Raw genomic sequence first — 13,511 nt, 5'->3', positions numbered from 1 at the left:
GCTTTGCAATGTTGTTGCTTCACTGTACCCCATCTTGCAATGGTGGGCTCATAGTAAAGGTAGCTGCCAAATTCATAGTTGGAGCTAAATTTTACCCCAAGCACTAGTCACAGTGCTTAGGCAGGCAGGCTTTGGAAGCCAAGAATCATAATGTCATCAAAGCAATCTACCCTAAGAAGAGAAGGGGCTTGCGATGAATCAGGGTACAAGGTCTTTTTCCATTGAGGCTATATATTTCCCTGATGGACTGTGTGCCCCTGGACAAAAGAGTGGACTCTGGAGGGTGTGTGAACCTGTCGAAGCCTCAGTTTCTTCATCTGCAATAAGGAGTTTTTCCCCTTCTTTTTAATGTGAGCTATTTCAAGCATAGAGAAAAATATAAGGAACAAATACATTTCCCCATATTGGCCCCAGAAACTTTTTCCTAAAGAAACAAAATATTCCATTTTCTGTGACCCTCCCCAGTCATACTCTCCCCACCCCCAAAAATTCTCCTGAATTGGGTATCTATCATTCACATACATGTTTTAAAAATGTACTTGGTATATTCTGATAAACAGTATACAATGTACAGTGTTATTTCTCATGTTCTCAAACTCTGTGTATTTTTTTTTTACCAGACTGTACATGTCCTGCAATTTGTTTGCTTTGTTCCACATTAGGTTTGTGGGAAATATTCACATTGACGCAGGTAGCTCTGGTCAGACATCTTCACTGCTGTTTAGTATTCCGTTGTTTGAATCTACAAGGATTTTATTGATCTATTTTCTTATTGTTTCTCACTTTTTTGCTCTTATAGTAAATGTTGCTGTGAACATGCATAGCATATGTATCATTGCTTACCTGTGTGAGAGTTTCTCTAGGGTATGTATCTAGGGGTAGAACAGCTGAGTTAAAGAGTGGAAGTGTCCATTTTTAAGACTTTTTTTAGGGCAATGTGCTGGTATTTACTCAAAGTAACTTCATATGCTATCTGATAGAGTAACTGCACTTCCATAAATCTATACTAAAGAAATAGTCATTCATGCAGACATAGATATGTGTACAAGAATGTTCATTGTTCCATTGTTAGTGATAGGGAGAAATTGGAAATATCCTCAAAGTCCATTAGCGGGGATACTCACCCTATACAATAACTTCAACTTTGGAAGAAAGCAGTGTTAAGCAAGCCCTTTCTCACCCACCTCCTCAACTAATCTTGGGCTGAGGAAACAATGTGTCTGGCAGCATGGAGCCTCCCCACCCGCACCGGTATGTACTCCGGAGGTGCCTTGTAAATTGCCTGTGTGGTAGATAGAGGGACCCTCATCACTGTTATGTGGGGAACTGGCTAGAGTCCCACATTAATTCCTGATCATGAATTCCAAACAAAACAAAACAAAAAACGAAACAAAAAAAAAAAAGGGAAAATAGTCCAGAGAATAGGTAAGAAATCAGGTTCTGGAACTGTCAGAAGGCAGAATTCATAAGTATTTGAAAGGGATATTAGCAAATTGATGAGCTGGCCCACCCTGTCTCAAAGACAAACAACCGGCAGAAAGAGAAGCCTTTTCCTTTGGTTATGAACACCAATAAATGGAAGTGTTTCTGCTGCTTGGCTGTGTGTGACTTAGGAAATTTAAACTCATCTCTAAAAATAATGCAAGTGTGCTCTCATTTCCTAGAAGCTTAATGGATATAAGCCAGAAGTTTTAAATGAAAGGGAAAAAAAAACTTTAATGATCACAAAAGATAATACCTCCTGAGCATGTTTATGCATTAGGCACAGAGAGGGTGCTTTGCATTCTTTGTCTAGATAGTTTTCACTACACCATCATAAGGCAGATGTTATAAATCCCATTTTATCAGTAAGGAAATAGAAAGGTTAAGTATTGGGTCCAAGGCCACATTGTAAGAGATAGTCAAGGTTTGAACTCAGGTCTGTCTGGTAACAAGTTATACTCTTCTTGAGGCACCATGCCACCCATCTACACTTAGAGATAGAAGAATAACACAGACCCAGTTTAATTTGCTAAATTTGGATCCCGTCTTGGCCTTACAATATGTTAGAGAGGAATCCTACGACACTTTGTGTGCCCACCTCACCCACAGCCCTCTTCTCATCAAAGTGAACAGAAGTGATTCTTTGATTCTGGATGATTATTTATTCATCCAATAAATATTTTGTTGAAGGGCTACTCTGTCAGGGACTGTTATTTGGGTCACAGCTGGCTGGGCCAGGGAGTTGGTACCTGAGTCAAGTTGCACCTGAGGGTATCCAGTGGCCTGTGAGGAGTTCTGGCCTGAGAACTCAGGCCTGATTTGTATCAGGCTGATACAAATGCTCTAGAGTGCAGAATGACCAGTTGGCTCAATGAGAACCCCTCTCGGGGGTAATGTCGACATGACACATACATACAGAGGAGCACATGAAGTGGGTGGGCAGAAGCCAGGAGATGCCCAAGAAGATGGCAGTGAGCAGAGGGCATGGGGAGAGTGAGGTTGTAGGGAGCAGCAGGAGAGGCTGGGACAGACAGTTGAGACCCAGGTTCAGAAGTGCAAGCCTTGTGCCTTGCAAACCACAGCTATTATGTGATCTGGGTTTTCAGTGATTGTAGGTTGCAAGGATGAGGGTAGACTTAGCTTTCCTCAGGTGGCAGGGCTTGAGTGTAAGGATTCATGTGTAAGTGAGAGAAAGGTAGTGCTCTCTGGCAAGCACAAGTATTCACAAGTGACGATATGGGACAAGCAAAGCATCTGCTACTTCAACAATCCCCCGTTGATAGAAGACAGCTTAAATAAATAGTGATTTGGTCATATATTGGAATGCTCTGCAGTCATTAGGAAGAATTATGTAGCTAAAACATGCGCTTCATAAGGGATGTTCTCCAAGATACAAAGGTGAAAAAAAAAGCAAGGTATAAGATATTGTGTTTAGTGTGGTATCAGTAATGTAAAAACTTTCTCTCCATTCCCCCTCTCGACATACATGCACTTTCTCTCTCTCTCTCTCTCTCTCTCTCTCTCTCTCTCTCTCTCTCTCTCTCTCTCTCTCTCTCTCTCTCTCACACACACACACACACACACTGTGTGTGCATAGATAATTTCTGAAGGGACACACAAGAAACTGGTATATGTGTTTGCCTCTTGAGATAGGGAATCGTTAAGGCAGGGTTGAAGTGTTAAGGTAGCTGGGAGAATTACTTGTGTTTTTCTACTGAATAACATTTTATAACAATTAATTTTTTTAACCAAGTGCACTATTATTTTTAAAATGTATAAGTAAAAAGAAAAATTACTTGCAGATGTCTTCATCCACAGGAGATTGGTTAAATAACTTGTGATATAATCTTACTAAGGAATACTATACAGTCATTCAAAAGAAAACATATTCTGCCATAGAAAAATGTCCACAGATATTAAGTTATAAAAGCAAGGCTCTGTACAAACTGTATAATAAAGTCCCATTTGTGTAAAAAATATATATATATTCATAGGAAAAGATCTGCAATTTTCTTTGAAAGAGACTGAAACTGAAACTGTGATGGGGGAGAGTAGAGTTGAAGGTAGACTTTCACTTTTTTACTCTAAATGCTTGTTTATTTACCTTTGATGTTTTGGTATAATGAGTCAATCACTTTTTTAAAAAAAGATTTATTTTTTATTTATTTCTCTCCCCTTCATCCCCACTCCCCCCATTTGCTGTGTGTTCTTCTGTGACCGCTTCTGTCCTTATCAGCGGCACCAGGAATCTGTGTTTCTTTTTGTTGCGTCATCTTGTGTCAGCTCTCCATGTGTGTGCGGCGCCATTCCTGGGCAGGCTGCACTTTCTTTCTTGCTGGGCGGCTCTCTTTACGGGGCACATTCCTTGCGCATGGGGCTCCCCTACGGGAGGGACACCCCTGCGTGGCACGGCACTCTTTTGGCGCATCAGCACTGCGCATGGGCCAGCTCCATAGGGGTCAAGGAGGCCCGGGGTTTGAACCGCGGACCTCCCATGTGGTAGGCAGACGCCCTATCCATTGGGCCAAGTCCGCTTTCCTCTATTACTTTTTGCAATAAAAACACACCTGCTTAAATTATGGAGAGAAAAAGAACCTCCAGTCTAGAGGAATCTGCATTCTAAAGGGTAGTTTCATTATATATGTTTTCCATTCAGGAGCTGCCAATGACTTCTCACAGTGGAATGCCAAACTCCTCAGCCTGGCACTGGAGGCCTCTGTGGTCTTTGTCTTTTCATTCACTGTCTCCTCACATCTTTTTCTGGGCCAGCCCAATTGGCCTCCTCACTAGCCGCAAGCAGGTCCCCATCATTTTTCCAATTTTTCAACCTCCTTCCCTTATACACCACATCTAGATACTGCCACTTCCCCCAACACTCTAGCTTATTGAAATTCTACTCTTGCTTCATGACCATCTCAAAAAAGTCTTCTGGAATACTTCCACCCATTAGTGAATGAGTACCAAAGGAATTCATTTGGAGCTTAGGAGACTGCCTTGCAACATTTTTATTTGGCCATTTTGTATTGCTATCTGACTTTCATGGAATCATTTCACTAAAATATGGATATAATTTTATTGTGCACAAAGCACCTACACAGCTATCACTTCACTTGAGCCTTACATTTATTGTATGCAGTTGGTGAGGAAGGTATTATCTTTCTTATTTTTATTTCATTGATGAGGAGACTGAGGCTTAGGGAGATGTCTTTTTTAATGTATTTTATTTTATTTTTTAAAAAAGAGATACTGGAGATTGAACCCAGAACTTTGTATATTGGAAGCAGGCACTCAACCCCCGAGCTACATCCACTTCATTTAGGGGGGCTTCTTGTTCAAGGTGACATGGGGAGGAATTAGCCAGGTGGGACACAGGTCTTCCTGGCTTGTGCAGAACACCTACTTTTGTTCCTACAACCAGACTCTAAACCTCCAGAGGGTAAGGATTGTGTTTTCAATGTTTCTGTGCATGCAAAAGGGACAAAGAGAAAGTCATCAAGTGTTCATATGGGAAGCTTACCAAAGACAGGACATTCATTCAACCAAAGGGTATTTAGTAAGGACTCACCAAGCACTTAGGTCAGTGCTGTGTGCTGGAGGGCAAAAAAAGCCATAGTACCTGTCCTCAAGGAGCTTACCACCTGCATGTGAGGACAAGCACATCAAACAGTTAGAATACAATTAAATGGAAATTAGGGTGATTTCAGGTAGGTACCCAGATCAACTTTTTTTCTTTAAATAGCATGTCAAACCTGCCAACTTTGAGCAAAGAAAAACTTTAAAAATGGAGTAGATTTTTAAAAAATTAGAGACTAGTGCATATAGTAAACAAAATTTCTGAGAGTGATACATGCATGATTGAAATTTGGGAACCACTGAGCAAAGTGAAGGCTCAGATGGCTCAGGGGCATTCAAAGTGGGAGTATCTGCATGAGCAAAGATATGGAGGCAGGTGAGACATGACAAGGGTGGAGAGAGACCACCCACCCTTGGCTGGGACTGAGTGCTAGACTCCAGATGTTTCTATGAGTCATCCTGGAAAGTGTGGGTTATGTTACATACAGAGATGATCAGGAGTCCTTTCTATTCTTGTGTGTGGAGGGACATAGTGAAAGCTGTGTTTTGAGAGACTAGTCTGGAGTGAGGTATAGTATGGTTTGAAGTGGGCCTGACAAATGGTTCAGGGCTACACTTGCTGGGTGTCATACAGAAGATGTCACCAAGCTAAAGTTAAACCTCTTGCATTGGAGACCAACATGGAATTTGTGGTTTATCAGGTATTATTTAACGTGGTAAGAAAAACTATCTAAAACTTGACAAGGCAAAAAAGATGACTGAGTGCCCTTTCAGAAACATATGACAGCATCATCCATGAAGTCACCTGACTTATTATTTATTGATTAAGGTCCAGGCTCTGTAAAGTTAAGAGTTAATTTATAGGCGATTGATAAGTTGCAAATGATTTTTGTCTGGTGGAAATGAAAATTATTTCTGCTGAGTAGGAAAGATAATCTCAAAGATTATAGTTATATTACCCTATAGAATTAACCAGTTTTATTTCTAACTTGTCAATCTTATTCCAGCCTTCTTTCTTTCCTTCTCTCATATCTTTTGATCTCTCATATCCTTTCTAAAACCAACTTTACAATAATGCAGGTTCTTTGATCAATGAGTTAATTAAATCTTTGGCACATGATCACTATATATTTGAATGAGAGTCATGTTTTTAACTCTTTGAAGTTTGTCCCTTGACAAGGGTGATTTATTTACCTGGCTAATTATTAAAGTAGCCCCCTGCACCCTATTTTGACCCCTGGTTGCTTATCATAAGCTTTCTTCAAGGAAGCAAAGGAAATGAGTAGAAATAAGGGCCACCTTGCTTAACTGATGAGGCCAGCATGGTATTTTGGTAGTTCCAAAGAAAGAGGGCAATTTAATTACAGTCCTGTGAAAGTGATGGTGAATTAAGTCATATGGGGGGATAGAAATGGATACAGAGCCTGTGCATCTTTGTTTTCTCTGGGAGCATATGGAGACATCTCCTTTGGAACATAGACCAACTGTTGGCTCTCTACCATATGAGAGCTTCTGTTAGGAAAACTCCAGAGAAAAACTTTGCTCTAAGTGAACTCTGGAACCTGGCAGACCACTATGGAACCCATGGGGAGAGATGCTAGAATTCTTTATGTAAACCTTCAAATTTTGCCTTCATGTGCATTTGATAGGGAAGGAGGCCTTGGGCTTCCCTGAGAAATCTTTTAAGTGGAGAACAAAGGACAAAAAAAGAGACTCAGTCTGGAATTTGAGGAGGGGGGTGGGCAAAAAGATGGGAGGAGAGGGTACAGTCTTAGGGGTGGTGGGAAGGAAACAGGCAGAAGCTATACTGCCCTAGACCCAGCTCCTCAAAGGGGATTCTTAGTTGCCTCTTAGTAGCCTGTTCTTCATACTGTGCCATTCCCTCACCCTCTAAAAATATCTCTCACAACATATTAAGCACACCTAAAATCAAAGATTTTCTTGGTTTCATATATTTTTAATGTTTCAAATTAAGAAATTTTTGTCTTTCTGAGTAAGTTTGAAATGGAAGCACATGCACACATGCTCATGCACACACACACACACACACACACACATTTCCTTGCAGCTGGAAAGTAACTAACTGGGTCTTGATCACAATTTTCTCACTTTTGAGATAAGATATGGGAAGAACAGATGAGTGTGATGGAAGAAGAATTTCACAGGTGGTTAAGAATGTGTAGGAAAAAGAAAACCAGAATTAAAAAAAGAAGTCACTGTTATGAATATGAGCAAAATGTATCTATTTCTGAAAGCATATCACACAGGCTAAGTATATGAAAAGAAAGACCTACCCTTCCTTCTGACACCCTCATTTTCTTACTTCATGGAATTGTGTTAAGATGACATATATGTAAGAAGTACTTGGCAAACTGCAAGGACTGCATACATGTCTTTGGGAGGAGCTAGGTGGAGTATAGGACAGGGCATGGGCTATGGAGGCAGACAGTACTCAGGACCACCATGGCTTAATGTATCTGACCTGTGGTGAGATCCAAAGTAAATCCTTGGATCTCAATTTTCATGGAGAACAAGGACAATAATTCACGCTTTTTAGTGTTGTTGAAAGGGTCATGTGGTAAAGTTTCCAAAAGAAGAAAGAATAGGGCACCGTAGAAGCATGGTCTTTGGTACATGTCACTGGTGTAGCACTTACCATGTTGTTCCGGAATAGTCTCTTTATGTATCTGTTACCCCAGTTATGGCAGAAGTTTTCTGTGACTAGTTTAACTCTTTATCCCTGCCTCTAAACACAGTGCCTGGAATACCATAGTTAGTTCTTCTTTTTTAAAAAACAAACATTTACTAGGCCCTTCCAGTCACCCACTCTTGAAAGCCACACTCTGCTCTCCAAACTGCTGTTCTCTTCTCACCAACCCTTCCCTTAGCACTGAAGCCCTGGGGATCTGACAAGGTCCCTGTGGGGGATGCATGGCCCAAATCCTTCCCCTTCAGGACTGAAGAACCTATTCCCTCACCCATTGAGAGTACCACTTGGCTGACAGCCCTCTTTGGGAATTGCCCAGCCATCTCCCAGATGAGCCACCTCACCCAAGGTTATGTTCCCTGTGACTCCCTCCCCTCACCCCACCAGGGATGGTCTGCTTCTGACAACAGGTATATATGGAGTAATACCAATGCCTTACCCCTCACCCTAACTCAGAACAATTCTGAAGTGTCACTCTAGCCCCTGAGTGCTCCACAGGGTCAGCTGAGGATGAACCACCACAGTCCAACTTCACCCTCTAACCAATCCTCCTTCCTTCTCTTGGATCACAAGTGTCGATCCCAGAGGTATCCTCGAAAAACTCCCTACACACGACCTTTAACAGACCTCCCAAACAATCCTCTAAACTGGGTTTGTGGCCCGGCTCAGCATCTGGACAGCCTCCAATCCAAGTGATCCTGGGAGTGGCTATAGTCCCCAGAGTCCAGTCACTAGTACCTAGGGCTCACTCACAACTACGTTTTTATTCCTCTTCATCTCTCTCTAAATTTTTTTAAAAATAAAATATTTATAGGACAAAAATGATGGAAGAGCTAGATCTGCAAACAAAAAATTACAGCAATGTGAGAAACAATACAATAGAGAAATGAACCAAGTGCTAAGATAAACTCTGAACTCTGGATAAATCTTAAAGGATGACTGGGGGTTTGATGGGTGGACAAGGGATGTGGGAGAGACATTTCAGGCAGAGGAAACAGCATTCTCAAAGGCTAGAAGGCATGAATGGGTGGCAAGTGTGGGAAGGGAGGGGAGGGACAAATAAAGTTCTGGACGCCAGCAGGGGCAGATCATAAGGGTCTTATATACCACGCCAAGGAACTCGGTGCTCAGGAAATGTTTGCTGAACGAATGCCACATTCCAGTGTTGCCTAAGCTACGGTACTTTCTATACCACTTCATCAAGTTTTGTCATACCTTGGCACCACTAGTTCTATTTACTTTTCACGTAATCTTCTTTTCTGCAGGAAATCTTTTTTTTTGAGATAAATTTTTATTAAAAGAAATTTTTATGTCCTAACTCAAAACAAAACAAAAGAAGTACCACTTGCCATAAATAGAAAGTTACTGTGAAAGTAACTGCAATGGAAACAGAAAAGAGTGATTACATTCTGGCTAGATACTGTTGACTGCCAATGTCTTTGGACTGGAGGCCTGTTCTAGACTTATTAAAGAGGAGATTTATTAAAAAGGAGATTAGCAAGCATCATAGAGGTTGAAGACTAGCACCAAACTAAGACTTTCTTCTTGCTGTAATCAGCAAGCTGGAAAGAGAAAGAAAAGAGAATCATTTTCTCTCCATGTAATTCAGTGTTCTTGAAAGCTGTTTGATGTACCACTCTGCTGACTATGAAAGCATTTGGTAAACAAGAAAATGCCCTGCAAAAGTGGGTATTAATACCACCCTGTTGCTTTGTCCATTGACCCTACTACAATCTCTTTGATGTAGTTGCTCTTCATTGGCTCAGTGAAGGTTTCCAAACCAATGCCCATGGTGACCCTTGCTCCCAACATTGTGGGGGAGGAAGCGGTGAGGGTAGGGTTGGGGAGAGGCACAGGACCCTGGGAATCCTGGAAAACTGGAAGGACCCTTAAGAAGTACCCTATTTTCCCTGTTTATAGATGGTGAAACTCGGCCCAGAGGAGAGACACAATTTGTCCAAGTTCATAAAGGTTGTTAGTGATTGTGGTCTAGGGGACAGACATAGAAAACAATGAATAATAAGCTTCTTGTGTCAGGTTACTGGTCCAAGTAGCTGTTATCTTCAAGGCAGAAGAGTGCAGGAGTAGGGATGGGTAGAAGCCAGATCATCAGGCCTGAGAGCACAGGGGCACCATCAAAAACCCAAACTTCTGGACTAGGCTCCTCATCTTGGGTTAGGGGTTAGAGGCAGGCAAGGGCAGGGATGATTGGAAGTGTTGGAAAAGAGCCCACAAGAGGCTCAAGTGCTTTTCGAAAGATGCCTAAGGAAGTGAGAGAGGCCTGCATATCAGAACTGCTCCAAAAGGCAGAGCCAACTCAGTCAGAGACATCCTGAACTATGGAGTTTGACAGATGTGGGTTCAAATCCTAGTTTGACCACTTTCTGGCTGTGTATGACTTTGGGTAAGTCACTTCACTGGTCTTGGCTCCCAGTGCCTCCTTGAAATACAACGTAGGTAATAATAGCACCTACCTCATAGGACTGTTGTAAGGCAATATAGGCAAGTATTCTAGTACAGGGTCTGATGCATTACTTGGCTTTCTTCCCCTCCCCCTCCCATGGCCACCATTGAGATGTGACACCACCAGCCCCCTGAAAATACATTTCCTCTTCTCCTGAACCCCTCCCTTAACTCAGACTCTCTCTGGTATCCTTGTATTCAAATGGCCATCAAACTTATCCTAGCTAAGTGGGCTCAAAAAGTAGTTTTTCAGGTATTTGCAGATAAGAAAGCTGAAGGTGCACCCTCCAGGGGGTGGGATAGGGACCTCCTTCACCAAGAGCAGGAGCAGAGGGTCCATTGTCCAGAGCAGAGGGCAGTCCAAACAGCCTGCACCCTCCTGGCAGGACTGGAGGGAGAGGCCTGCCCTGGCCTCTAGAGGTTGTGGCTCACAGAGAACAAAGAAAAGACTCTGGTCTCCTGTGGCAGCGCCTGGAGCAAGCCCCTCCATTAAAAGCTCTAAGACGGAAGGTTAAATATAGCCCTTTCAGTTGTCCAGGACATAGATTTATGAAATGTCAGAGCTATGCTAGAGAGAGATGATCTTATCTCTGCTCTGTTTTTAGAGAGTAGTAGGAGGCAATAGAGAAGAGAAATGCATCAGGACTTTCAAGGGGGCTAAGGGAGGCCGTTGGAGGATTTGGAGCAGCTGAGTTTGGTTTGTAAAGGCTCACTCTGGCTGCAGAATGGGGAAGGGATGAGAGAAGGGCAAGAATAGAAGTGGGGAACAGCGGTCCAGGAGAGAGATGAGGGTGCCTGGATCAGGGTCATAGCTGTGGAGGTGAAGAGGAGGGAGAAGACTGCCTGTGGGACTGGACCCTCAACCCAGAGGAGGGCGGATTTTTTCCCTCAGAAGAGGAAGGCCAGCTCCCACTTGCCCTTAACTCCTTGAAGCTTACCCTGTAACTTTTTTTTTAAAAAAGGCCACCTGCCAAAAGGCTTCCAGACCCCTGGCTCCTTTTCAAGGCAGTTGGTTGTATCCCTGAAGAGTCTGTTAGAAAGTTCCTCCTTATCCACAGGCTCCAGCCCTGCCCCTGAGGCCCCTCAGACCCTGTTTACTCCCTTCACCCTATGACAACCCCTTAAAGAGCTGAAAACCAAGGACCCCTTCCCCTGATTCTTCTCCATGCCAGAGAGCAGGTGATCCTCACAGGACTCCTTTTTCAGCCCCATCACTCTGTTTTTCAAACTCTTTTGGCTCCTCAGCTCTTTTTGAACATTTTCCTGCTATGAGGGACCATCTAGAATTCCAGAGACACAGCACAGACTCACGGTCTGTCCTGTCAGCTAATTCTGCAATGATGACAGTAGCTCCCAGTAAAGTATCAAGGGCATGCAATTGAATGATCACCTCCCCCAAATCCAGCTTATTCTTTCAGGGGAGCCATAGTAGGGCCCTGGTACAATGAAGGACCAAGAACTTGATCCCACCCTCCTGCCAGGAGGTCTAACTTGAGCTGCAATTAAAAAGCATGGCCCCTTGGTATTAACAGTTACCTGTGTGGACAGATAACCAGGAACAAACACCCCCATTTCCAACCCTCTCTGCTCCCATGCCTTAGTATTGTGTACCATTTTGTCATTTTGGAAGGAGCAAGGACAGTGAGTAAAGCCCCAAGATTATTGAATAAGATGTTATTTCTATCATTTGAGGAACAAAGACTCAGAATCCATGTTAATCCTAGATTTCTAGGAAATAAGAGTTGCATTCTTTTTAACACACACTGCACACACACACACACAATTCCTCGAACACTTTTATTTTCCCCTTAGGATTCCAGAATACCAGGGTTGGGATAGGATCTCATCTACCCTCTCTTTCCCTGGAGATACCCCATTTTGAATTCCTTTTATAGCATCTCTTCCAAATGGCAGTCCTGTCCCTCCTCGCACACCTCTAGTAATATGGGTACTCCCTCCTTCCCAAGATAGCCCAGGCCACTTCAGGATAACTCTGACTGCAGAAGGTTTCTCCTCATTGAGCCCCAATTCCTTTCTTTCTCCCCTCTGCTAAAGTGGGACCCTCCTCCTCCAAGGACTCACCTCCCCGGCTCCAGAAGAGGGTGATAGGCTCGGCTCTTTCCATCCTAGAGGTGTGGATGACCAAGAATCCACATCCAGCAAATCCTCATGCAAGAGAGAAACGTATGGTGTCTTGAACCCTGACCCAGGGCTCCTCAGTAGGCTCCCAGGGACTCTTCCTGGACCCTGTTTCCCAGCAACCCTGGCTGGGTCAGTTTGGTCCCATCGGTCCCATGCTGCTTTGCCCTGTGAAATGGCTCCTGAGAAGCCCAGCCCAGAGAAAGTGACACAGGAATCAAGAAATGCGTTTCCTCTCTCTCCTTTCCCACTTTCCCCAGCACCCCTTGCCTCCCCACCTCTACAAACACTGGTCCAGTCATTCCAGTCACAGCGGACCAGTGAGAGAAGTTGTTTGTGAGTTGGTCTTGTCTTTTCCTAGTTAAGGTTCTCAGCCAAAGGCCCTAGTCAGAGCCCCACTGAGGTCCGACCTCCCTCTCAGCTGCTGTCCTGAGGCGAGGGGAAATGAACAGGAACTGGCTATCTGAGTCAGCGCCCCTGGTCTATTGTCACTGTGCAGGCCCCTTCCTTCCCAGAGGAGAGAGGTGCCCAGAGATAGGCCTTGTTCTTTTAGTTGTTTTTTTTTTCAAGTCTCTCTCTCTCTTGCACATACACACTTTCTCTCTTGACATGGAACAAGTCCGTGAACTGGGACTGGATGCAGTCCAATTCAATTGCCCCAACTTCTAGCGAACACCTACTCTGGGCAGGGAATTATACATACAGTATGCAGAAGGTAACTCATTTCACCCTCACCTCAGACAGAGGAGCTACAGATGACGATGCCCACTGAATAGGCGAGGGAACTGAGTCCCAGAGAAGGAAGGTAGCATTTCCAAGGTCCAATAGCTAGAGAATAATGAGATTTGGAGTCCAACCTTGCTCTCCATGACATCAGATAGAAAACTCTGCTGAACTTTCTCACTGTTTTTCCCACCTCCACCCCCACGAGCATATTGCAGATTTACCAAAGCCTATTTCCTAGGGTGCAAAGAAAGAGAAAATCACTGGCTTTTAAAACATATTTTGTTCACATTTTAAAACATTAAAAAAAACACAACATATTTTGTTCAGAAGACCCAGAAAACTGTATGCTAGAAGCTTGATACCAAGGGGGTCCATTGTTATTCTGGACTAAATGGCTATTCTCCACAGGTGGATGGATTGA

General features: G+C 43.3%; 1 protein-coding gene across 3 annotated transcripts in view; it reads right to left on the bottom strand.

The window, feature by feature from the left end:
* NHSL2 (NHS like 2) overlaps positions 1-13,511 on the bottom strand; it is a 110,676-nt gene that overhangs the window by 83,315 nt on the left and 13,850 nt on the right. The window lies entirely within an intron of this gene.

Source organism: Dasypus novemcinctus, chromosome X (assembly GCF_030445035.2).
Source record: "Dasypus novemcinctus isolate mDasNov1 chromosome X, mDasNov1.1.hap2, whole genome shotgun sequence".
Taxonomy (NCBI): domain Eukaryota; kingdom Metazoa; phylum Chordata; class Mammalia; order Cingulata; family Dasypodidae; genus Dasypus; species Dasypus novemcinctus.
Note: the sequence above shows the minus strand (reverse complement) of the source record. Positions and strands in the feature narration are given on the sequence as shown.